General features: G+C 44.5%; 1 long non-coding RNA gene and 1 pseudogene across 2 annotated transcripts in view; both read left to right on the plus strand.

The window, feature by feature from the left end:
- LOC126237199 (uncharacterized) overlaps positions 1 to 26,044 on the plus strand; it is a 418,088-nt gene that overhangs the window by 248,398 nt on the left and 143,646 nt on the right. The gene's annotated exons all lie outside the window — the stretch shown is intronic.
- Positions 9,110 to 9,227, plus strand: LOC126238432 (5S ribosomal RNA; annotated as a pseudogene).

Consider the following 26,044-nt stretch of genomic DNA (forward strand, 5'->3'; position numbering starts at 1 on the left):
CTGACAATTCATTTCATGCTTAGTTTGCTTTTCAGTACTCTTGCCTGTTTGCCTACAGCCCTGACAGTACATGGTCAACACATCAACATCGAACACTTTCCCATTGTCGATGCTGATAATAGATGCACATGAATTCTTTGACTGGAAACCTCTTTTTTGCCAGGATCCGTCGAATGATATTGCTATTTCAGAACTACTATCTTCTGCTACAGCCTGCTCTGCTGCTGTAGTCATTGACTCCATAGCACACGCCTTGACCCTACTTCTTACTGTGGAGTTGTATTTTACAGATTTTGTAGGGGGACTAGGGAGCTTCAGCAAGCCACAAAGAACCTTACCAGCGTAACGGCCTTTTCCTATGCATCTAAGTCCATAGAAGTATCTTAGATTAGTGTCAAAAAGTCCATTCTTTACACTTAATTTCGCTTTTATAGTTCAAACAAATTATTTGTAAAGTGTACACCAGACCATTGCGTTGAGATAGCTTTCCAGAAATTTCAATTTCCCCTCCACGTATACGACAACACACTGTTTCACACAACACACAGCTGAAATAAGTATATGGAGATTAATAATGATATTGCAGTTTGTTTCACTGTCTGAAGCTGCGTTGTCTTTTACATCATTACCCAGTGGTTTTTTCTTGGAAGCACTCGGAGGAGTAGAAGGACTGTCACTATTTACAACTAAATTATCACGCCCTTCGGTGCTAACCACTCTTTTTACTGCTGCTGTATTTGTTCTGTAGTATCTGTTTCCTTTGTTTCGTATTTTTTTAAACACTCCTTTTGGTTTAGTTATGACGAAAACTATCACAGGAAACACAGAAACTAAAACGCGGCTGGTGGATAACTGTTGTTGTCAAACACAAACAAATGTATAGTTCATAGAGTTTACTGCGAAGTACCCCCAGTATAGGCAACTTATGAAACGGACAGTTCTCTACAAAACAAAAGAAACCACAGCCTTCTAGACTATATAGATCCAGAGAAAAATGCCAAAAAGCGAAACTATGGAAAACAAAATTCTCGAAAATGTCATTGCATGATTATTTTCAAATATTTATTTTAAATAGTAAATAATTGAATATTTCAATAAAACCAACACCAAATTAAGCATAAACATCCATTTTTTCATAGCAGTAAAAATGTCAAATTTTGCCATTTTGGGGGGTACGACTCCCCTTAACCTCTACAGATCCGTCTATTATCATGGAAGTTATTCCTTGATGTCTTAACACACGTGTTATCATCCGTCCCTTCTTCTAGTCAGTGTTTTCCATAATTATGCTCTTCGCTTCACCGATTGTGTGGAGAACTCTACATCGATACTCTAAAAGTCATCTTACGATGCGTGGCGGAGGGTACCCTGTATCACTACTTGTCATTTCCTTTTCTGCTCCACTCGCAAATAGAGCGAGGGAAAAACGACTGTCAGTAAGCTTCCGTAAGAGCCCTAATTTCTCGTACCTTATCGTCGTGGTCCTTACGCGCAGTGTATGTTGGCGGCAGTGGAATCGTTCAGCAGTCAGCATCAAATACCGGTTCTCTAAATTGTCTCAGTAGTGTTTCTCGAAAAGAACGTGCCCTTCCCTTCAGGGATTCCCATTTGGGTTCCCGTAGCAATTCTGTAACACTTACTTGTTCGATCCTACCGGTACCAAATCTAGCAGCCCGCCTCTGAATTACTTCGATGTCTTCCTTCAATCCGATCTGGTACGGATCCTAAATACTCGAGCAATACTCAAGAACAGATCGCACCAGCTTCCTGTATGCGATCTACACTCCTGGAAATGGAAAAAAGAACACATTGACACCGGTGTGTCAGACCCACCATACTTGCTCCGGACACTGCGAGAGGGCTGTACAAGCAATGATCACACGCACGGCACAGCGGACACACCAGGACCCGCGGTGTTGGCCGTCGAATGGCGCTAGCTGCGCAGCATTTGTGCACCGCCGCCGTCAGTGTCAGCCAGTTTGCCGTGGCATACGGAGCTCCATCGCAGTCTTTAACACTGGTAGCATGCCGCGACAGCGTGGACGTGAACCGTATGTGCAGTTGACGGACTTTGAGCGAGGGCGTATAGTGGGCATGCGGGAGGCCGGGTGGACGTACCGCCGAATTGCTCAACACGTGGGGCGTGAGGTCTCCACAGTACATCGATGTTGTCGCCAGTGGTCGGCGGAAGGTGCACGTGCCCGTCGACCTGGGACCGGACCGCAGCGACGCACGGATGCACGCCAAGACCGTAGGATCCTACGCAGTGCCGTAGGGGACCGCACCGCCACTTCCCAGCAAATTAGGGACACTGTTGCTCCTGGGGTATCGGCGAGGACCATTCGCAACCGTCTCCACGAAGCTGGGCTACGGTCCCGCACACCGTTAGGCCGTCTTCCGCTCACGCCCCAACATCGTGCAGCCCGCCTCCAATGGTGTCGCGACAGGCGTGAATGGAGGGACGAATGGAGACGTGTCGTCTTCAGCGATGAGAGTCGCTTCTGCCTTGGTGCCAATGATGGTCGTATGCGTGTTTGGCGCCGTGCAGGTGAGCGCCACAATCAGGACTGCATACGACCGAGGCACACAGGGCCAACACCCGGCATCATGGTGTGGGGAGCGATCTCCTACACTGGCCGTACACCACTGGTGATCGTCGGGGGGACACTGAATAGTGCACGGTACATCCAAACCGTCATCGAACCCATCGTTCTACCATTCCTAGACCGGCAAGGGAACTTGCTGTTCCAACAGGACAATGCACGTCCGCATGTATCCCGTGCCACCCAACGTGCTCTAGAAGGTGTATGTCAACTACCCTGGCCAGCAAGATCTCCGGATCTGTCCCCCATTGAGCATGTTTGGGTCTGGATGAAGCGTCGTCTCACGCGGTCTGCACGTCCAGCACGAACGCTGGTCCAACTGAGGCGCCAGGTGGAAATGGCATGGCAAGCCGTTCCACAGGACTACATCCAGCATCTCTACGATCGTCTCCATGGGAGAATAGCAGCCTGCATTGCTGCGAAAGTTGGATATACACTGTACTAGTGCCGACATTGTGCATGCTCTGTTGCCTGTGTCTATGTGCCTGTGGTTCTGTCAGTGTGATCATGTGATGTATCTGACCCCAGGAATGTGTCAATAAAGTTTCCCCTTCCTGGGACAATGAATTCACGGTGTTCTTATTTCAATTTCCAGGAGTGTACTTTACAGGTGAACCACTCTTTCCTCAAATTCTCCCAACAAACCGAGGTCGACCATTCGCCTGCCCCACCACAGTTCTCACTTGGTCGTTCCAAATCATATCGCTTTGCAGTGTTACGCCCAGATATTTAAACGACTCGGCTGTGTCAATCAGGACACTAGTAGTCCTGTATCCGAACATCATGGGTTTGATCTTCCTACTCATCTGCATTAACTTACGTTTTTCCACATTTAGGGCTAGCTGCCATTCATCAAACCAACTAGAAATTTTGTCTAAGTCGTCTTGTATTTTCCTGTAGCTACGCAACTTCGACACCTTACCGTACACAACGGCATCATCAGCAAACGACCGCAAATTGCTACCCACCCTGTCCGCCAAATGATTCATGTACGAGGGCTATTCGGAAAGTAAGGAACGATGGGTCGCGAAATGGAAACCACAGTGAAAATCAAAACGGTTTTATTTGCAACAGGTAGCTACAACTCCATAATCGCCCATCCGACTTAGACGTTTGTTGTAGCGTTGTAACAACTTTCCAATACCATCGTTATAGAAGACAGCCGCCAGCGCTTTCCAGCAATTCTCTACGCTGGCCTACAGCTCGTTGTCTGTGCCAAAATGTTGTCTTCATAGTCAGCGATTCATGTGAGCAGAGATGAAACTCAGAGGGAGACAATTACGGGCTGTATTGTGGGTAATCAAGCATTTCCTATTGAAAACATTGCAGAAGCATCTTTATTGCCCCTGCAGAATGTGGCTGAGAATTGTCTTGAAGAGCCGGCCGGAGTGGCCGAGCGGTTCTAGGCGCTACAGTCTGGAACCGCACGACCGCTCCGGTCGCAGGTTCGGATCCTGCCTCGGGCATGGATGTGTGTGATGTCCTTAGGTTAGTTAGGTTTAAGTAGTTCTAAGTTCTAGGGGACTGATGACCTCAGAAGTTAAGTCCCATAGTGCTCAGAGCCATTTGAACCATTTGTCTTGAAGAAGAAAACGCACGATAGTTATGCTTCAAGCCAGGCCCTCGTACTTGGGGGCAGACACTATTGTTCTAGGTATCATTATGTGCTCCCCGTGTGCTCAGAACCAAAATGAACGACGTAACGCGATCGATGGGCATACTAGAGACACTGCCCAACACACCTGTGCAAAACTTCATCGGACTTTCACTGTGGTTTCCATTTCGCGATCCATCGTTCATTACTTTTCGAATAAACCTCGTATGTAGAGAACAACACTTCCATGTGGCACTCCTCACGATACCCTTGACTCTAATGAACACTTCCAGTCGAGGACAACATACTGGGTTCTATTATTTAAGAAGTCTTCTAGCCACTCAAATATCTGTATACTTATTCCATATACTCGTACCTTCGTTAACAGCCTTTCTTATCTAACAACTCTTCGAATTTTCAGCATTCTTCTATAGGACTGCACTGAAACCCTTCGAGTCCCTTCTTTTCCGGTTTTCCCACAGTCCATGATCCACTATCATAAAATACTATGCACCAATCGTACATTCTTAGAAATTTATTTTTCAAGTTAGATTGTTTCATTCTAGCAAACACCTTCTGACCAGGAACGCCCTCTCCACCTGTAATATTATACTTTTCATGAACTACTTGCTTCTTCCTTATGAGCTATTGTGCTTCCAAGGTAGCAGAACCAGTTCGTAGTCACCAATTGGGTATTAAATTTGTCGCTAAGCTCATTTCTGCTACTCCTGGCTATCTTCCAGACATACTGTATATTACCTGTTTTTCGTATCATTTATTCCTGATTTTCTCGGAATTTAGAACATATCGCACCATCTTACACTGTAGCCCGCCCGGTTGGCCGTACGGTCTAACGCACGGCGTTCCGGATTGGGAAGGAGCGCCTTGTCCCCGGCACGAATCCGACCGGCGGATTTGTGTCGAGGTTCGGTGAACCGGCCAGTCTGTGGATGGTTTTTAGGCGGTTTTCCATCTGCCTCGGCGAATGCTGGCTGGTTCCCCTTATTCCGCCTCAGTTACACTATGTCGGCGATTGCTGCGCAAACAAGTTCTCCACGTACGCGTACACCACCATTACCCTACCACGCAAACATAGGGGTTACACTCGTCTGGTGTGAGACGTTCCCTGGGGGTCCACCGGGGGCCGAACCGCACAATAACCCTGGATTCGGTGTGGGGCGGCGGAGGGGGGAAGTGGACTGCGCTAGTCGTCGTGGGGTTGCGGACCACTGCGGCTTCGGCGGGGACGGAGCCTCTCCGTCGTTTCTAGGTCCCCGGTTAACATACAATACAATACAATACAATCTTACACTGTCGAACGCTTTTTCCCTGTCTGCCAAATGGTATCTCTGAAAGATCCGTACCCTGCATTCTTAGCAACAACAGTAACGGCACATGTCAGTGGCATCGGAATGATTTTCGTTTGTAACTTTCGACTCATTCGTTTACGAACAAGGGATTCTTATTTCAAAGTGATACATTTTTCCATCTCCATCATCCTCGAAAGTTTGTAACATAAACACGGAATCAACATGTATACAGGGTGGTCCATTGATAGTTACCAATAAAGGTAACACCAGTTCTGGTGTGTAGTTCTGATATAGACACGACGGGTTGCTGACGCAACTACGTAGACTGAAGAAGATACAGGGACATCGAAACTAGTCATACTGTGAAGTATGTGCAACTGGGGCGGAAAAACAAACGGTGTACAAGGTGTTCGGAAATTCCCGCTACAAACTTGTAGGGGGAAGCGAGTACATAATATTTTGAACAGCAACATATGTCTGGAAACAACATCCAACGACGCTACAAATCGTCAAAGGTATAGGAGCGGGCGCCTTTATATATATATAACTTTCAAAGATGATTAATTTGAGGCAAGGGTCCGTGTACCGGAAACGAACGAGTAGGAAGTTATAAGTGAAAACTGTACTTTTCAAAGGTGGTAGTACCGACCGAAACAAGAAAAAATGTCCAGTAAACATAAGATCTAAAATGCATACCTTAAGAGAAGTGACGTTTCACACTAGAGAAGATGAACAAGTACTCGTCGCTCATCAGATATGCAATTTAGAGCCCACGTTAAGTAGACATTTTTTCTTGTTTTCGATCATACTAACACCTCTGAAAGTTCCGTACCCTGCATTCTTAGCAACAACAGTAACGACACATGTCAGTGGCATCGGAATGATTTTCGTTTGTTACTTTCCTCTCATTCGTTTACGAACAAGGGACTCTTATTTCAAAGTGATGCATTTTTCCATCTCCCTCATCCTTGAAAGTTTGTAATGTAAACACGGAATCAACATTTATACAGGGTGGTCCATTGATAGTGACCGGGCCAAATATCTAACGAAATAAGCATCAAACGAAAAAGCTACAAAGAACGAAACAATACAATACAGTGGGTGATTGAACCTAATTTGTTGCAAATTTGTATGGAAAACTCCAAAGGTCTGTTACCATTTGCTCCTTAATGTACGCCTCTCATTTTTCTACTCTTGTTTGGTGTAGTAGTTTGGTGTTGCAGCTCTCTATATTGTATTTGATGGAAAATCAGCCTTCTTTGTCGTTCTGTTTCCGCTGAAGATCTTTGGTAGTATCTCCTCTCCTGCCTTGCTCTATGTCTTAATGCTGTAAGGCGGGACTCCAGGGAATTTTAAACGCTTTTGACTTCCTAAGAAATGTTTGGATCGCCTTGCCTTGTGGCATCTGAAGCGCTCGCACCAATTCGTTCGCTTTGACGTCAACGTCACATCTGCTTCCTTCGCGGTGGTTACATCCTGAATTCTTTCTTTGAAAGTTCCCAGTTCGTTCTGAGTAAATCGTATTGTCACTCGGGCTGGATGTTGCTGCGTTTGTAACTATGAAGTAAATGAGATTATGGTCACTTGTTGTTAAGTCCATCTTCTAGTTGCCAAAGTGGTCACTCACTTTCGAGTTTGCGAGGGTGATATCTATATTTGTCGCTGAACCTGTGCGATTTTGGAAAGAACGTGGGTCGAGTGACCTATTCATGACATGAGGTCAAGTTATTATACAATGTCCTATTTCGTCCATTACTCTGCTGCGCCACAATGTTGGTTTCGCGTTTGCTTCCATTACGAAAATGTGTCTGTCGTCTCGACCCAGTATTGGTGCTGTTTTTAAGTTTTCTAAGTGTTTTTGTGTCTCCTGACGGTATCTCCTAGTAATAATGCTCAACAGGAACAACTCTAATGCACTCTGATGGCCGTTCTACTTGTCACAGTGAATTGCCAATCTACTCATTTTCATACCCGACAGTTAAAAAATGGTTCAAATGGCTCTGAGCACTATGGGACTTAACATCTGAGGTCATCAGTCCCCTAGAACTTAGAACTACTTAAACCGAACTAACCTAAGGACATCACACACATCCATGCCCGAGGCAGGATTCGAACCTGCGACCGTAGCAGTTGCGCGGTTCCGGACTGAAGCGCCTAGAACCGCTCGGCCACAGCGGCCGGCATACCCGCCAGTGGTATGTACGTGAACGAAGTTATAGTGACCATGTCATTTGGTTGTTTCACTTTTTTTCTCACGCAGTGCATGTAACAAAATTTTACATCTATATATTTAAACCACACCATTTTGGGATTAACGTATCTTCATAAGTTGAGTCCGCGTTTGTCTTGCGTCGCTATGACAACGCTGTCGAGCTCTAAGATGTTGCTGGAGTTTGTCGTAGAACTGATACAAACTGATACGGGAATTTCTTGTTTCGTAATTCTTTTTGTTCCCTGAACACCCTATCAGACTGATCTCTAAGATGCTAATAAATACTTCGGCGTTGTTTGGGGGGAATGGCGTTGGGGGTTTTGATTTGTGTGGATTTAACAGACACCTTGCAGTTCCTGTACTTCAGAAAGTGCCGCGCGGGGTCTTGGGCGCCTTACCACGGTTCGCGCGGTTCCCCCCGTCTGAGGTTCGCGTCCTCCCTCGGGCATGGGTGGGTGTGTTGTCTTTAGCGTACGTTAGCTGAAGTTAGATTAAGTAGTGTGATCTCAGCAGTTTGGTTCCATAGGAACGTACCAACTCAGAAAGTATGGTAGCCATGGCATTTTCTGGTGGCACTACATGAACACATACAAGTTCAAAAATGTTCAAATGTGTGTGAAATCTTATGGGACTTAACTGCTAAGGTTATTAGTCCCTAAGCTTACACACTACTTAACCTAAATTATCCTAAGGACAAACACACACACCCATGCCCGAGGGAGGACTCGAACCTCCGCCGGGACCAGCCGCACAGTCCATGACCCAGACCGTTCGGCTAATCCCGCGCGGCACACATACAAGTACGAAATGTAATATCGTATGAACAATGATTGGAGTTTATGGTAACCTCTTACGAACCATCCCGGAAAGGACGCAGTATGTCATGAAACCGGTTGGAAACCGATATCATTATCATTGTCGTTATGTCGCAACAAGATACTGAAAGTAGGGCACTTGTTTAATAGATCTGTTACTTAGAGTACATTTTGTACGAACTGGATATTTACCTCTAGAAGGTATAGTCTTGGTCTTATGTGCGGAAATTTTGGTTCCTGGAGTTGCTCTAGGCTTCCAGTTTCTGATTATATCGTCTTTGTAAATATTAAAAAGTGGGGATAACTTGCAACCCTTGGTGGAATTTTTTCAGATCGTAATTTTTTTGTTTTCAGTGTGCCTTTATCGCTATGATGTACCGGTAAGATTTTTCCTAATGAGTGAAAGTAAGACGCCTCAAGATTAAATTATCTTATCCTTTCAGTCAGTACTTTTGAAGAAAACACGTCATCTATACATGATCAGCCTTTTTTTCAAGCATCAAAGTGTATGACATACAAGGGGCATTCAGTAAGTAATGCAACACTTTTTTTTATCGGCCAGCTATGGTTGAAAAGGCAACGGCCTTACCGCAGTGGATACACCGGTTCCCGTGAGATCACCGAAGTTAAGCGCTGTCGGGCGTGGTCGGCACTTGGATGGGTGACCATTCCGGCCGCCATGCGCTGTTGCCATTTTTCGGGGTGCACTCAGCCTCGTGATGCCAATTGAGGAGCTACTCGACCGAATAGTAGCGGTTTCGGTCAAGAATACCATCATAACGACCGGGAGAGAGGTATGCTGACTCTACGCCTCTCGTATCCTCATCCTTCACTGAGGATGACAGGGCGGTCGGATGGTCCCGGTAGGCCACTCGTGGCCTGACGACAGAGTGCTTTAGTTATGGTTGAAAAAGTGCGGAACTTGTTCTAGGACATCGTCGAAAATTCCCGCTTCAGCCTCAAGAGTTTCGTGAAGTTCCAATAGGTGGCGGCACTATACGTGGCCTCCAAAATGGCGTCTGTAACAGAGGTGCGTTCCAAACAGAGAACTGGCTTTGAGTTCCTTCTGGGGGAAAACCAGGGCATCGTAGATATTGGGTGTGCCCACTGGGTTCCTAGCCAGAAGACCATAAAGAGCAACGAGCGACCATCTCTGGGAAATAGCTTACGCTTGACGAGACTGATAGTGACAATTGTTTTTCTCGAACGTTGTCACAGGCGATGAAACATAAGTTCATCACTTCGAACCAGAAACAAAACGGCAATCCATGGAGTGCGCCGCGCCACCCGTCCTCAATGAGAATGTCTGCTTTTTCTACATTCGTAAATCCCATCGTCCACTCACGAACTACACCTTGGACTGTCACTAACTGACTAGCGAGTCACAATGAACTCAAGGACTACATAAGCACTCTGTAAACAAACCTAACAACATCATACCTAGCAACTACGCACACTGAACGGCAAAAAACGCCGGCCGGGGTGGCCGAGCGGTTATAGGTGCTACAGTCTGGAACCGCGCGACCGCTACGGTCGCAGGTTCGAATTCTGCCTCGGGCATGGATGTGTGTGATATCCTTAGGTTAGTTAGGTTTAAGTAGTTCTAAGTTCTAGGGGACTGATGACCACAGCATTTAAGTCCCATAGTGCTCAGAGCCATTTGAACCATTTTTTTTTGAACGGTACAAACAAGCGTCGGTGTGGAAACTTTTCAAAATACGATATCTTGTAAACGATTCGCACTATAACCCTGCAACAAACACCACTGAAATTCTAATTTACTCTACTTTTAGTTTCTTAATGTCAATAGACATTGCTCTATTTAAAAAGATGTATGTTTGTACAAAAATACCCTTTTTAAGTATTATTACAAGGTGTTTATTGGCTATGAATACGGGACCCTTACTATCAATCCGTTCTGTGAAAACCGCAGATCAACAACATTTCTGTTTCCGCAATATTTGCAGTGCAAGTTTTAGGTAATTCACCCTGTATACGAGGTGTCCCTCCCAAAAGTTGTCAGGAGCATTTACTCTGGGGTTTTGGCAGATATTTGCAATATCGTTTCTGCAATGTGTAGCTGGTGTCAGCCAAAACAAGTACCGCTCATCTCGTCTTTCATGCGGCGCCAAGTGTCGATGGAAAGAGTAGCTTTGTCTCCTGTCACAAACAAAATGATTTTCAAATTCGGGATTTCACGCGCCCATTCGATAGAGCAGTACCAGATTAGTTCAGTGCGATAATCGTTACATCGTTATGTGTTAACAGGGACAGTAAAGCACGAAGAAGAACCCATATCCAACAAGGACAGAACCGCCCTGGACCGCAATGACTGCTACCGCCAGGCAGCAGAGCTGCTCAGTCGCCACAAGAGTACTCGTTATTCATCCCCTGCATGTACACACCATCAGCCAGTATGTAAATGATTAGAGTTGCAATTCTCTGTGATGAGTTAGTGTTGTTCGCGTTTAATTTTGTTACCGGGCCTGGAATGCTATGCAAGAGACGTGAACAGCGCCAGATGTTGAGTGATCACTGTAAAGGATGAGCACTTGAAAGTCTTCGAAAACGACTTCATTGTGGATCTCAATTTGGCCGGCTGCCGGCTGCAGTATCCAGATTTGTGAGGCATTCGGCTGCGAAAGGGCTTAATGTCAGACTACACGGGAGAGTGAGGGCAGGCAAACTCGTATTGTGCATCAAGCGCATCGTAACACCGTCGTATTTGCGCCTGCCATCCGAGACCAAGTAATGGACATCCCCCTCCTACTTTCTATTTTAGCCCGCACAATTGATCGAGGACTAGCAGCAGTTGGAGTAGGGAAAACTGTTCCACGTGTAAGCTGCCGGTAAAATCAAACACAAAAGGCTGCATTTTGAGAGGTTTCGTGACGAGGAAGCATGGACCACTTAAGAATGGCACCACATTCCGTTCAGCAATGGAGCGCAGTTGTGTATTACCCCGGCTGACCGTCATCGGCAAGTATGTCAGCGACCTGGGAGAGGTCCCATTCTTGCAGTTATTTTGAGAGGCACAGCTGTTTTGCTCCTAGTGTTTACTCATGGTGTTGGAAGCCATCAGCTACGACTTCAGTTCACGGCTAATAGTGATTGACGGAAATTGGACGGCACCACGGTACGTCACGGACGCCCTGCATCCTCACGTGTTATCTCGTGGGACAGTACCACGGCGCCATTGTTCAACACCACAATGCTCTTCAGCACATTGCACGATCCCTCCAATAAGTGTGTGTGCGTGACGTTGAGATACTTCCATGGCCAGCGAGAACCGCATATCTGTCCCCGAGAGAAGCTGTACAGGACAATTTTGGTCGTCATCTCCGTCCCAGTGCTAGTATCAAGGTGCTGTGGGTCAGCTTGCCTCGGGCGAGGTGACAACTGCCTTATGACACGTTTTCCAAACGAATCAATGTATGCATTCAGGCCAGAGGGAATGCAATGTCACACTAGCAGCTAAGTGGACTGTACTGCCCTTCGTAAATTTGACTCAAATAACATCAATTACTATCATACTACTCTCAGTAAAAGTGAAGAAGAATTACAGGATCGGCTGAGGGAATGGTCTAACGAGTACAGAATATGGACTGACAGTAAATCGAAGAAAGACAGCAAATCGAAGAAAGACAAAAGTAATGAAAAATAGCAGGAATGACAACTACGAGAAACTTAACGCCAGGACTAATGGACACGAAATAGCGAAAGTTATGTTATTCTACTACCTAAGCAGTAAAATAAACCATGAGATACGGAGGAAGGAGGACATAAAAAGCAGACTACCTCTAGCAAAAAGGGCAATCCTGGCCAAGAGAAGTCTACTAGTATTAAACATAGGCCTTATTTTAGGAAAAAAATTCTGTGAATGTTCGTTTGGAGGACAGCGTGAAACGTCCCCTTAGAAAAATTAATGAATGACTGTGTTGATAAACTTCTTACATTATTTGCTTCAGCTGAGCAAAACTGAACGTACTCAGACATTACTCTCTTTACTTATTCTGATCAACACTAAACTGACACAATATTTTTAACGCAACGCAATCTGACTTTCAAACATCCCTACAAAAGAATGGCCCTGACTAACAATAACCTATACCTTTCATAAATCACTTACCTCACAAAAATCTTCGTTACTCAAACTACTGCAATACAGCGAGCACCACTACTGCCAGCTAAATAAAAGATTCAAACTACTGAAGGCACTAATTACTGATTGGCATAGCAAATGAAAGATTTTGATAGAGAACAAACACAATGTATTTACCTTAATAGTGTTCAAAAATCATAATATCTATATCAGTCCATGATATCCAATATTACAAATTTACTGTCTCTGACCAGATCATCCGCTCTCAAAACTCCGCCATCTCTCTCCCCACATCCACCACTGCTGGCGGCTCACCTCCAACTGCGCAACGCTACGCGCTGTTAACAGCCAACTGCCCAACACTACAATAGCAAATGACAACAATGCCACCCAGCCACAGACTGCACACAGCACAGCCAGTGATTTTCATACAGAGCGCTAGGTGGCGGTGGCGTTACCAATATAGGAACCTAAACAGCCTACTTACAAGCATTGCACGGTAGTGAAATACGGACTATGGGAAAACAGGAGCAGAAGAGAATCGAAGCATTTGAGATGTGGTGCTACAGACGAAAATTAGGTGGAAGGATAAGGTAAGGACTGTGGAGGCTCTTCGTAGAATCGGAGAGGAAAGGAATATGTGGAAAACACTGACAAAAAGAAAGGACTGGGTGACAAGACATGCGTTAAGACATCACGGAATAACTTCCATGATACTAGAGGTAGCTGAAGAGGGTAACAACTGTTGGGGAGTACAGAGATTGCAATACATCCAGCAAATAATTGAGCACATAGGTTGCAAGTGCTACCCTGAGGTGAAGAGGTTGGTACAGGAAAGGAATTCTTGGCGGGCCGCATCAAATCAGTCAGAAGACAGATGACTCAAAAAAACTCTCAGTCCGTGAAGTTTAATGTCGCTACCTTCCCTCGTCCCCCTCCTTTTGGGTGCTTTACTTGTTTTGTAAGGCAGAGTATGTTGATTTTTTAAAAGACCGGGCACCATAACTATTTTACAGAGTTTACGTATGACAAGTAAATTATATATAATTGTGATATATATGTTGCACGCAATCGGCCCTATTCTCTCAATCCTCTCCCGCCCAGTAGCAGTAATCAAATATTCAGCGCCGGCGTCCGTGGATTATACAAGTATGTATGTACCATGGCGCGCAGAGTCCGGAAAGTTCGGGTGGCTCTGGCGGTGGGCCCGCCGGGTTTTCAGATTGGTGTGAGTGACGTCAGAGTGCCGGCCAGCTATTCGCAGCGCCGCGTCGTCAGCAGTCGGCAGGTCTTTGTTTTGTAGAGCGAAGTGACGTCAGTTGGCGTCCTTTGGCAACAGCCGCCGCCGCTGGAGGGCGTCACTCGCCGGCATCTCGCCAACCGATCAGCGCCCAGCCGTTTTCACCTGGCGTGCTGCTGTCCGTCTCCTGCTAAAGCGCCCCTCCATCAACACTTAGCAGCTGGCGAGCGCCAACAGGCCAAAACCGTAGCCAGAATAACGTCCAAGTAACGCCGTCAAGTTTACGTACGAGGGGCGTTCAATAAGTAATGCAACACTTTTTTTTCTTCTCGGCCAGTTTCTCGTTTGAAAAAATGCGGTATTTGTTGTAGAACATCGTGGAATATTCCCTCTTCAGCCCCTAAGGTTTCGCGAAGTTCCGGTAGGCGACGGCGCTATACATACACTACTGGCCATTAAAAGTGCTACGCCAAGAAGAAATGCAATGATAAACGGGTATTCATTGGACGAATCTATTATACTAGAACTGATTACATTTTCAAGCAATTTGGGTGCATAGATCCTGAGAAATCAGTACCCAGAACAACCACCTCTGGCCGTAATAACGGCCTTCATACGCCTGGGCATTGAGTCAAACAGAGCTCGGATGGCGTGTACAGGTACAGGTGCCCATGCAGCTTCAACGCGATACCACAGTTCATCAAGAGTAGTGACTGGCGTATTGTGACGAGCCAGTTGCTCGGTCACCGTTGACAAGACGTTTTCAATTGGTGATAGATCTGGAGAATGTGCTGGCCAGGGCAGCAGTCGAACATTTTCTGTATCCAGAAAGGCCCGTACAGGACCCGCAACATGTGGTCGTGCATTATCCTGCTGAAATGTAGGGTTTCGCAGGGATCGAATGAAGGGTAGAGTCACGGGTCTAACACATCTGAAATGTAACGTCCACTGTTCAAAGTGCCGTCAATGCGAACAAGAGGTGACCGAGAGTGTAACCAACGGCACCCCATACCATCACGCCGGGTGATACGCCAGTATGGCGATGACGAATACACGCTTCCAATGTGCGTTCACCGCGATGTCGCCAAACACGGATGTGACCATCATGATGCTGTAAACAGAACCTGGATTCATCCGAAAAAATGACATTTTGCCATTCGTGCACGCAGATTCGTCTTTGGGTACACCATCGCAGGCGCTCCTGTCTCTGAGGCAGCGTCAAGGGTAACCGCAGCCATGGTCTCCGAGCTGATAGTCCATGCTGCTGCAAATGTCGTCGAACTGTTCGTGCCGATGGTTGTTGTCTTGCAAACGTCCCCATCTGTTGACTCAGGGATCGAGACGTGGCTGCACGATCCGTTACAGCCATGCGGATAAGATGCCTGTCATCTCGACTGCTAGTGATACGAGGCCGTTGGGATCCAGCACGGCGGCCCGTATTACCCTCCTGAACCCACCGATTCGATAGTCTGCTAACAGTCATTGGATCTCGACCAACGCGAGCAGCAATGTCGCGATACGATAAACCGCAATCGCGATAGGCTACAATCCGACCTTTATCAAAGTCGGAAACGTGATGGTACGCATTTCTCCTCCTTACACAACAACGTTTCGCCAGGCAACGCTGGTCAACTGCTGTTTATGTATGAGAAATCGGTTGGAAACTTTCTTCATGTGAGCACGTAGGTGTCGCCACCGGCGCCAACCTTGTGTGAATGCTCTGAAAAGCTAATCATTTGCATATCACAGCATCTTCTTCCTCTCGGTTAAATTTCGCGTCTGCAGCACATCTTCATGGTGTAGCAATTTTAATGGCCAGTAGTGTAGCTGTACATATCTTGTGAAACTCAACTCGCTTTGTTCGTCCATGAGATCCAGAGTGCCGTACACAAAGGCGTCCAGTTTGATGGCGCCCGTAACGGAGGTGCGTTCCAGACAGAGAGCTGGCATTGAGTTCCTTTTGGCAGAAAACCACAGTACCGTAGATATTCGAAGGGGCTTACAGAATGTCTACAGAGCCCTGGAAGTTAACAAAAGAACGATGAGTTGTTGGGCGAGGCGTCTGTCATCTCCGCAACAAGGTCGCGCAAATGTGTCCGATCTCCCACGTGCCGCCTTTCGCCCACGGCTGCGACTCGTACAGTGCTGGAACGTGCGGACACAGTCATTCGAGTTGATAGACGGATCGCAATCAAACACCTCGCTGCACAACGGGATGCTGGGGACATTATTGATGGAGGAAGGCGTTGGCTCCGTCGTCGACCTGTAGAGCGGTACCAGTAGCGTGTTGTAACGCCATCGCACTGAATGGAGATTACGTTGGAAAATAGGGTTTAGTAGGTAATAGATGGGGACTAATATGATGTATGGAAATAATGTATAAAACCAACTGGCTTGCAGAAAAACTGTTGCATTACTTACTGAACGCCTCTTGTCCTTACGGCAGGCTGCGAACGCGCGGTTCTGTCTCAGTTATCAAGTTCCTTCCGATGAATAAAGATACATATTTTATGCTCTTACATTGTGACATTCCACAGAACGAAAAACTCCTCCGTAAAAAGCAACATGGATTCCGTAGACGCAGATCTTGTCAAACTCAACTCGCTTTGCTCTTCCATGAGATCCAGAGTGCCGTACACAAAGGCATCCAGTTTGATGACATTTTATCTCGACTTTCGAAAGACGTCCAGTACAGTACAGTACAGGATTGTCGTTTAGGTAACAAACAACGACATTACCAAGTATCGGACGACATTTCTGATTACATTCAGGAATTCCGTAAGAACAGAACTCGACAAATTCTTCAGAGAACGAAATTGGCGGATGTAAAGGTAATCTGCAGTATTTCTGTGCTAGAATGGAATATACAGGATGTGCGAGATATGTCAGATGTCCCCGCTCTGGAAGAGAATGTGTTACAATGACCATCCCATGTCTAGTGGCGTTTGCAAAGTTGGTTCCCACAGCAGTACGCCGAAATTCACAATTCTCTTGCTTTCCTGTTGTCTACAGACGAGGCTATGTTTACGAGAGAGAACGTGTTGAACACTAGAAATAGCTAAGTATCACATCAAAACTAATTCGCACTGGTGTGTCGGTACTATAAAGTCTGTTGCTAATATTGGCAACGATAAATTCGATCGTATGTACTTCCGCTGAGAATTCCAGAGAGCAGCAGAGAAAACACAGATGAACTTGTGATAAACCTTGTCCAAGAAAAGCTAGGCGTGCAGGTGACTCTGAGTGACATTGACAGAAGTCATTGAGTGGGTCGTAGGTCGCCAGGTTCTACAAAACCAAGCCCTATAATAGTGAAATTTATGTCATATAGGAAAAGATCTGAAGTCTTCAGAGCAAAGAAGAATCTCGCGAAGTCGGGTCTGACAGTACGCGAGGATCTGACCTCTGAAAGACTAAACATTATGAAGAGCGCGATTTCGAAATTTGGGCTGCAGAACGTATGGACAAATGACGGCAGGATAATGGTTAAGACCGAAAACGGAAAGAAAACAATTTGCAGTGTAAATGAACTCGAAAGCCTGTGCTTTAGAAGCTAAATCATGTCTAATCTTGCTGCCACTAACCTGTATGTTTATATTGTTTACACTGTCAACTACAGCTTAACTATTGTATTATCAAATTGTTCGTTTCTCTACATAACTATTTTTTTATCTCTAATTATTTTTTTTCTCGTGTAGTTTTGTTATTATTTGTATTATCAACTTTTCGTTTCTCCACATAACTGTTTTCATCTTTAATTATTTTTCTCATGTACTTTTGTTAATTACTACATAAGGTGGTCTCATTTCCATCCTTAATTGGCAACCCACCATCATACTTTGGTTGTTATCCTCATAAGTGCAATTAATATCACGCTCTGCCGTTCCGTGCAGATTACTCCCGTTGTGTTTAGCGAAATTCCTTCCCCTGCCAGCCCACGGCTACTTCCAGAACCTTTGCAGACCTCGCTGACCTTGGCCGCAGATCCCGTTGCCTCCCTGGGGACCCACCCCTCCCCCTCCCGGCCGCTTTCACTGCACAAAACTGGGAGGACACTCCCTCACCCCCCCCCCCCCCCCCCTTCACGTGCCTTCCGCATTCTTCATGCCAGACCCTTTTGTCACCGACCACAACCCGCAAACATCGGTCGGCAGCCTCCTCGGGCAATCAACACCCGAACGCACCAAGCTGCATATTGCACATGCAAACGTCCAGTCCCTGCCAGCTCACTTCGACGAGTTCAAATATATATTTCAAACTGCTGATATACACGTAATACTTTTGTCAGAGACTTGGCTCAAACCAAGTATTCCTACAACTTCCGTAAACCTAGATGGCTATATCTTTCTCAGGCACGACAGATGCAACAGACGAGGGGGCGGAGTAGGGGCGTACATACGCTCTGATTTGTCACCTACAGTACTACACACATCCGACAACAATGTAGATAAACAAGAGGAATATATGTTCATAGAGATCAAATCCCTTAACAGAAAGTGCTTAATATGTGTCCTCTACAAACCTCCTAAAGTAGGCGGGTTCGCCTGCTTCGAAACTGCCCTCTCTAGTCTCGAATCGTCATATGAACATGTAATTATAGCAGGTGACACTAACATTAATTTTCTGCGCAATAGTCCTTCCACTGGGAAATTCAAGAGAATGCTTTCTTCCTCAAATATGACGCTACTTCAGCTGGCAGCTACTCATCACACGACTACCAGCCACACTTTCATAGATATATTCGCAACGAAATCTCCAAACAGAATAATCCGCACCTCTCAAATATCTGCGCCCGGCATGTCTGCCCATGACATCATTTTCATGACGTATTCACTAGAATATCCTAGAAAGAAACAAAAACTGTCTACATACCGAGACCTCAAACGCATAAATTTGCCTGAACTCGAAAGTGAGGCACAAGAAATAGTTTGGGCGAAGACCTCTACTCCCCTCACGGACATAAACGACAAACTCCAGGATTTCACTAACAAAATTACTCAACTATGTGACAAATATGCTCCAATAAAGACCAGAAAAGTAAAAAGGCAACCTGCACCTTGGCTGACTGGTGAACTAAAAGAGCTCATGAATCTCAGAGACGCTGCACATCGAGCATACAAGATACACCCTACACCTGAAAATCATACTGTTTACAAGCAGAAACGAAACAAAGTCAGTCAAGCGGTGAGAAACGCTAAGCTCAGGCATGCCCGTACATTAGCTGACAATAGATGTAGACCAGCTATCCTGTGGAAAAATCTCCGTAGTCTCGGTTTAGGCAAAATAAAAGTTGCAGAAAATCCCATGGTCCCAGCTGAAGAACTAAACAGTTTCTTCACATTACCTACAACTAAAATTGAACAAAAAAAAAAAAAAAAAAAGAATCATTGATTACTTCATGGGGATGAATGACTGTAGCAAAGAAAAATTCTATCTACAGCACGTCACTTGCAGTACTGTCAAGAAAGCCATAATTCGGATTAGATCAGCATCTACTGGACATGATGGCATCACTATCCAGATGGTAAAACTTATTATTGACCAACTACTGCCCTCTATAACAGACATTTTCAACGATTCATTAATCACAAGTGTTTTCCCTGAGGCCTGGAAACTGGGACAAATTAAGCCACTGCCTAAAAAGGACATCTCCACAGCACCCTCTGACTACCGCCCCATCTGCCTTCTTCCTGCACTATCAAAGGCCTTAGAATATATAGTTCATGACCAGCTCACCAACTACCTAACTACTAACAACCTACTAGATGAATACCAATCTGGTTTCCGTAAACATCGAAGCACAACATCCGCACTGATAAAGGTGACAGATGACCTGAAACTTGCCATGGACAGACAAGAAGCGACTATCATTTGCTTCTTAGATTTCAGCAAAGCATTTGATACTGTCGACTTCGACATCTTACTAGCCAAACTTAGCGGTCTAAATTTCTCACCAAGTGCAGTGCAATGGTTTCGCTCATACATGACGTCTCGTCAGCAACGCGTCCTGTCTGGGAATATAAAATCACAATGGCGGCAGGTAGTGTCAGGCGTTCCCCATGTCTCAGTATTAGGTCCTATACTCTTCTCTCTGTATGTCAATGATGTGTCATCGGTCCTGACCTATTGCAAATATCATATGTATGCTGATGACCTTCAGTTGTATCTAAGTGCGAAACCAAGCAATCTCAAGAAAGCTATTGAAAATTTCAATACTGACCTCGATGCACTGTCAAAATGGGCACATGACATAGGTCTAAAATTAAACCCATCTAAAACCCAAGCGGTACTTGTTGGTCAATCTAAGCTCATTAGCCCAAAACATCGGGAATCCGTACCATCTCTTATCCTAAATGGAACAAATATTAACTTCTCTCCATCAGCAAAGAGTTTGGGAGTTATAATAGATGAAAATCTAAAACGGACAGAGCACGTAACTGCAGTGTGCAAAAAAGCATCAGCATCCCTTCATGTCCTACAAAAATATAAAAAACTCTTCCCTTTCGATCTGAAAAAGAAATTAGTACAAACGCTTATACTCCCAATCATTGACTACAGTGATATTATCCTACAAGGCCTCTCTCAGGAAAATTCGCGACGTCTAGAACTGGTCATGAATGCCTGCGTCCGATATATCTGTGACGTTCGACTTTTTGATCACATTTCACCAGCATATGCAAAATTGTCCTGGCTGCGTGCAGACAAGCGCAGAGATTTCCATACACTCTGAGTCATCTACTGCCTTATAAATGTACACTGTCCCTCATATCTCTCCTCGTCCCTAACGCTCATGTCGGAACAACATGACAGAAACACAAGTTCCCATTATAATAAAATCCTCTCTGTTCCACTGCATCGCTCAGTCAACTTCTCCAAGTCCTTTACAGTAGCAGGAACCCGACTATGGAATAACCTCCCTCGTTGTGTTAGAGAACTTAAAAACATGTCCGGCTTCAAAAAACAGTTAATGACGTATCTACTTAGGCATCAGTAATGCCTTCCTCTGTACATGAATGCACTTCACCTCATTACTTCCCTCTTTCCCCCTCCTTAAATCTCCCTTCCCCAAAACTCGCTACACTAGTAAACATCTACTTTACACACCAAGATATTAACGTACATCTGCACAAATCTTCATTACTATTGCCAATTTTTCTCATGTTTATCATTATTATTTGATTTTTTACTGTTATTATTATTGCTTTTATCATGATCTGTATGTATAGCACCTGTTGTAAAATACTGCCAGCATTTACTTTATTAGGTCTTAGTCATGTTTATCATTATTATTTGACTTTTTTTTTACTGTTATTATTATTGCTTTTATCATAATCTGTATGTATAGCACCTGTTGTAAAATTCTGCCAGCATTTACTTTATTAGGTCTTAGTCATGTTTATCATTATTATTTGACTTTTCTTTTTACTGTTTTATTATTGCTTTTATCATAATCTGTATGTATAGCACCTGTTGTAAAAATACTGCCGCATTTACTTCATTAGGTCTTAGTCACTACTCATTATTCATATTGTCACTAGAGTAATCTAATTTTCTCATTTAAACTATTGTCATGAGGTAACTCTGATGTGTGAAATACTGCATGTGTGGAACACTGGTCCGATGTAAGAGAGGGCCTGATGGCCCTAATCTGATCAGGTTAAATAAATAAATATTTGGTTGAGCGTCGGTACACTTTCCATTCGTAGTTAGGAAACGAAAATGATTCAAATGACTCTGAGCACTATGGGACAATATCTGAGGTCATGAGTCCCCTAGAACTTAGAACTACTTAAACTAACTAAACTAAGGACATCACACATATCCATGCCCTAGGCAGGATTCGAACCTGCGACAGTAGCAGTCGCGCGGTTCCGGACAGAAGGGCCTAGAACCGCTCGGTCACTGCGCCCAGCAGTTAGGAAACACGCTGATGTATATTTTGTACAGCAATTGATTGGCCGCGGTGCTTTTGTTCACGGGCTAGATCGGTCACCAGTCACGACACCAATGGACTTTTCTTCAAGGGGCATGAGAAGAGAAGAGCCCGGCAGCTGTGGGCGAGCTGTTCTAGGCGCTTCAGTCTGGAACCGCGCCACCGCTACGGTCGCAGGTTCGAATCCTGCCTCGGGCATGGATATGTATGATGTCTTTAGGTTAGTTAGGTTTAAGTAGTTCTGAGTTCTAGGGGACTGATGACCTCAGACGTTAAATCTCATAGTGCTCAGTGCCATCTGAACCATTTTAGAGAAGAGAAGAGACTTGTTCACGAGACTCCGGTTGTTATCCAAATAAATATGGTTGTAATGATTGTCGCAGCCGTGTAAACAGTACACCAAATTTACGAGACTCTTGATCGTGTGACACAGTCGACGGTGCGTAGATGTACGCAATGCTGTGAGCAAGGTTGTCGAAATTGTGAACAATATCTGTAACAGCTCTGCGTTTGTTACACGCTAAATTGTACTGACAGAACGCACTGAAAACACTCTGAAAAGTGAACCCATTCCGTATGAGGGTTGTTGTATTACGCTCTTTTCTATGTTGGACTTTTTGGTGATGGAATGTTCATTCTGGAGGAGGTTTTTCCACAAAAAAGAAAAGGAATGGCGTCACAAAACGAGTAAACCATAAATAAATAATTATTCTGTAACGAGTCATCAGAGAACAAAGGTCTCCCATACGTAAATACTCAGTTAATATCCCTGAACAACCACCGAAATTTCGTCATTAAATTTCTAGTTCACCCAGTATACACTGAAGTGCATCAGACAGAAAGCTGATGCAGAAGTCAGATGTTACGTAACGCTCATGTAATTCGGTATTAATGATAATATGTCATCTGGTTTGGTTGAGAAATTGATCAGTGGTGTAGAAGGAGTTGACAGAAAAAATCTCCTAGGACCCTCTTAAACAGTACTTTAGTAGAAACTAAACTTTTTGGAGGTTGACAAGTTAATGAAAACATGTGTTCGTGAATAGTGGGCATTTTTCTGGGCCAAAGTAAACGACTTAAAACTTTATGCAGTTTATTTGTATCTCTGTTATTGACTGCTTGAACTGAGCTGTTGGTTTGAAATATGTAATATTTCATTAAAGAACAAAACTACTGAGAAGCAGTAGATAGCGCATTCGGTTTTCTGAACAGCCACATGCAAGACGTTCTTGAAATCACAATAAATTTAATTTTCAAAAGAGTAAACCGCCATTTGACTGTGTGTTGTTATATTTATCTTTTGTGCTGTCCAAATTTCGGTTTTTATGCCATTATCGAGTGCAGTGATAAAAGTTGTTATACCATTATTAAGTCATGTTGTTAAAAGCAGTTCAAAGCAGGGGATCTGTATAAAAGAAAAATATGATAGTAGGCAGTCAAACAACGGTTTACTCTTTTAAAAAGTATTTTATAATTATGGCTCAACGGCATCGAAAACTTTTTACAGCATATTTAATTCGCATTACACACTTTTGGACACTAAAAACTTTAGCTTGGACTGATGACTTAGCAACTTGTAAAAATTGTATATATATATATATATATATATATATATATATATATATATATATATATATATATATGTGTGTGTGTGTGTGTGTGTAATATGTAAAGGGTATATATATATATATATATGCTTTGTCCACCCGAATGTTCATGAGTATACCGTAAAAATTTGAAGTAAAGCGGTCAAGACCTTTTCGAGATATTCATATATTATATACATTAAAAATAAATTCAAACAATGGAAAATCCAGGATGGAATTATACATTAAAAATAGATAAATATACAATTTATATATTAAAAATAGATAAATAAAAACACGGAGTATTAGAATGCAATGTTGTATCAAAATTTCAAAGCAGTCGGTGGAGAAATTTCGGATATATACACTATCTGATCAAAAGTATATGGACACCTGGCTGAAAATGACTTAGAAGTTCATGGCGTCCTCCATCGGTAATTCTGGATTTCAATATGGTGTTGGCCCACCCTTAGCCTTGATGACAGCTTCCACTCTCGCAGGCATACGTTCAGTCAGGTGCTGGAAGGTTTCTTGGGGAATGGCAGCCCATTCTTCACGGAGTGCTGCACTGAGGAGAGGCATCGATGTCGGTCGGTGAGGCCTGGTAGGAAGTCGGAGTTCCAAAACATCCCTAAAGTGTTTTATAGGATTCAGGTCAGGACTCTGTGCAGGCCAGTCCATTACAGGGATGTTATTGTTGTGTGACCACTCCGCCGCAGGGCGTGCATTATGTACAGGTGCTCGATCGTTTTGAAAGATGCAATCGCCATCCCCGAATTGCTCTTAAATAGTGGGAAGCAAGAAGGTGCTTAAAACATCGATGTAGTCCTGTGCTGTGATAGTGCCACGCAAAACATCAAGAGTTGCAAGCCTCCTCTATGAAGGACACGACCACACCATAACACCACCGCCTCCGAATTTTACTGTTGGCACTACACACGCTGGCAGATGACGTTCATGGCGCATTTGCCACACCCACACCCTGCCATCGGATCGCCACATTGTGTTCCGTGATTCGTCACTCCACACAACGTTTTTCCGCTCTTCAGTCGTCCAATGTTTACGGTCCTTACACCAAGCGAGGCGTCGTTTGGCATTTACGGCGTGATGTGTGGCTTATGAGCAGCCGCTCGACCATGAAATCCAAGTTTTCTCATCTCCCGCCTAACTGTCATAGTACTTTCAGTGGATCCTGATGCAATTTGGAATTCCTGTGTGATGGCCTGGATAGATGCCTGCCTATTACACATTACGATCCTCTTCAACTGTCGGCGGTCTCTGTCAGTCAACAGACGAGGTCGGCCTGAACGTTTCTGTGCTGTACTAGTCCCTTCACGTTTCCACTTCACTATCACATCGGAAACAGTGGACCTAGGGATGTTTAGGTGTATGGAAATCTCGCGTACAGACGTATGACACAAGTGACACACAATCATCTGACCACGTTCGAAGTCCGTGAGTTCCGTGGAGCGCCTCATTCTGCTTTTTCAAGATGTCTAATGACTACTGAGGTCGCTGATATGGAGTACCTGGCAGTAGGTGGCAGCACAACGCACCTAATATAAAAAAAACGTATGTTTTTGTGGGTGTCCGGATACTTTTGATCACATAGTGTACGATTTTGTACAAGGTAATACTTACAATTTTATTTTCGTTATATATTAAAACTAGGTACATAAAAATACGTGCGTGTTTGAATATAACATTGTGTCAAAATTTCGAAGCAGTCGTTGAAAATTTCCGGAGATTGTAGATTTTGAACAATCGAACATATACATTTTTATATACATGTCCCCTACAATTATTACACTTATATTTACATATGTGGCGCTCTAGTAGGTACAGGGTGACAATTATTGAACTAAATGAAAAAAAGTAAATTAGTTACAAAGTATGGCGTGCACACACTTCATTCAACATTTAAACGTCACTACGGATATTCGGATTTAGGTTATGACATGTTCGATACGCCTGCCATCATTGGCGATGATGTGCCGCAGACGAATAGCGAAATTCTGCATGACCCGCAAAAGCGTCGGATCATCGACGCTGTCGATGATCTCCTGAATGGCTGTTTTCAGTTCAGCAATGGTTTTGGGTTTATTGCTGTAGATCTTGTCTCTAATTCAGCCCCAAAAAAGGAGTCGCATATGTTCAGATCAGGAGAATATGGCGGTCAATCGAAGCCCATGCCAGTGGGCTCTGGTTACCCCAGAGACGAAAGCGGTCCCCGAAGTGCTCCTCCAGAACATCAAACTCTCTCCTGCTTCGATGGGGTCGAGCTCCGTCTTGCATGAACCACATCTTGTCGAAATCAGGGTCACTTTGGATAATGGGGATGAAATCATCTCCCAAAACCTTCACGTATCTTCTGTTAGTCACCGTGCTATCAAAGAATACAGCGACGATTAATCCGGGACTGGACATTGCACACCACACAGTCACCCGTTGAGAGTCAAGAGACTTCTCGATCGCGGAATGCAGATTCTCAGTCCCCCAAATGTGCCAATTTTGCTCATTGACGAACCCATCCAAATAAAACTGGGCTTTGTCGCTAAACCATACTAACCATGAGCATATTAATTGCCACATACCCCACGGTCAACCGTGCAGTTTGAACGTCCTAACGCAAACCGTTCAGAAGGTATG

Source organism: Schistocerca nitens, chromosome 2, assembly GCF_023898315.1.
Source record: "Schistocerca nitens isolate TAMUIC-IGC-003100 chromosome 2, iqSchNite1.1, whole genome shotgun sequence".
Classification (NCBI taxonomy): domain Eukaryota; kingdom Metazoa; phylum Arthropoda; class Insecta; order Orthoptera; family Acrididae; genus Schistocerca; species Schistocerca nitens.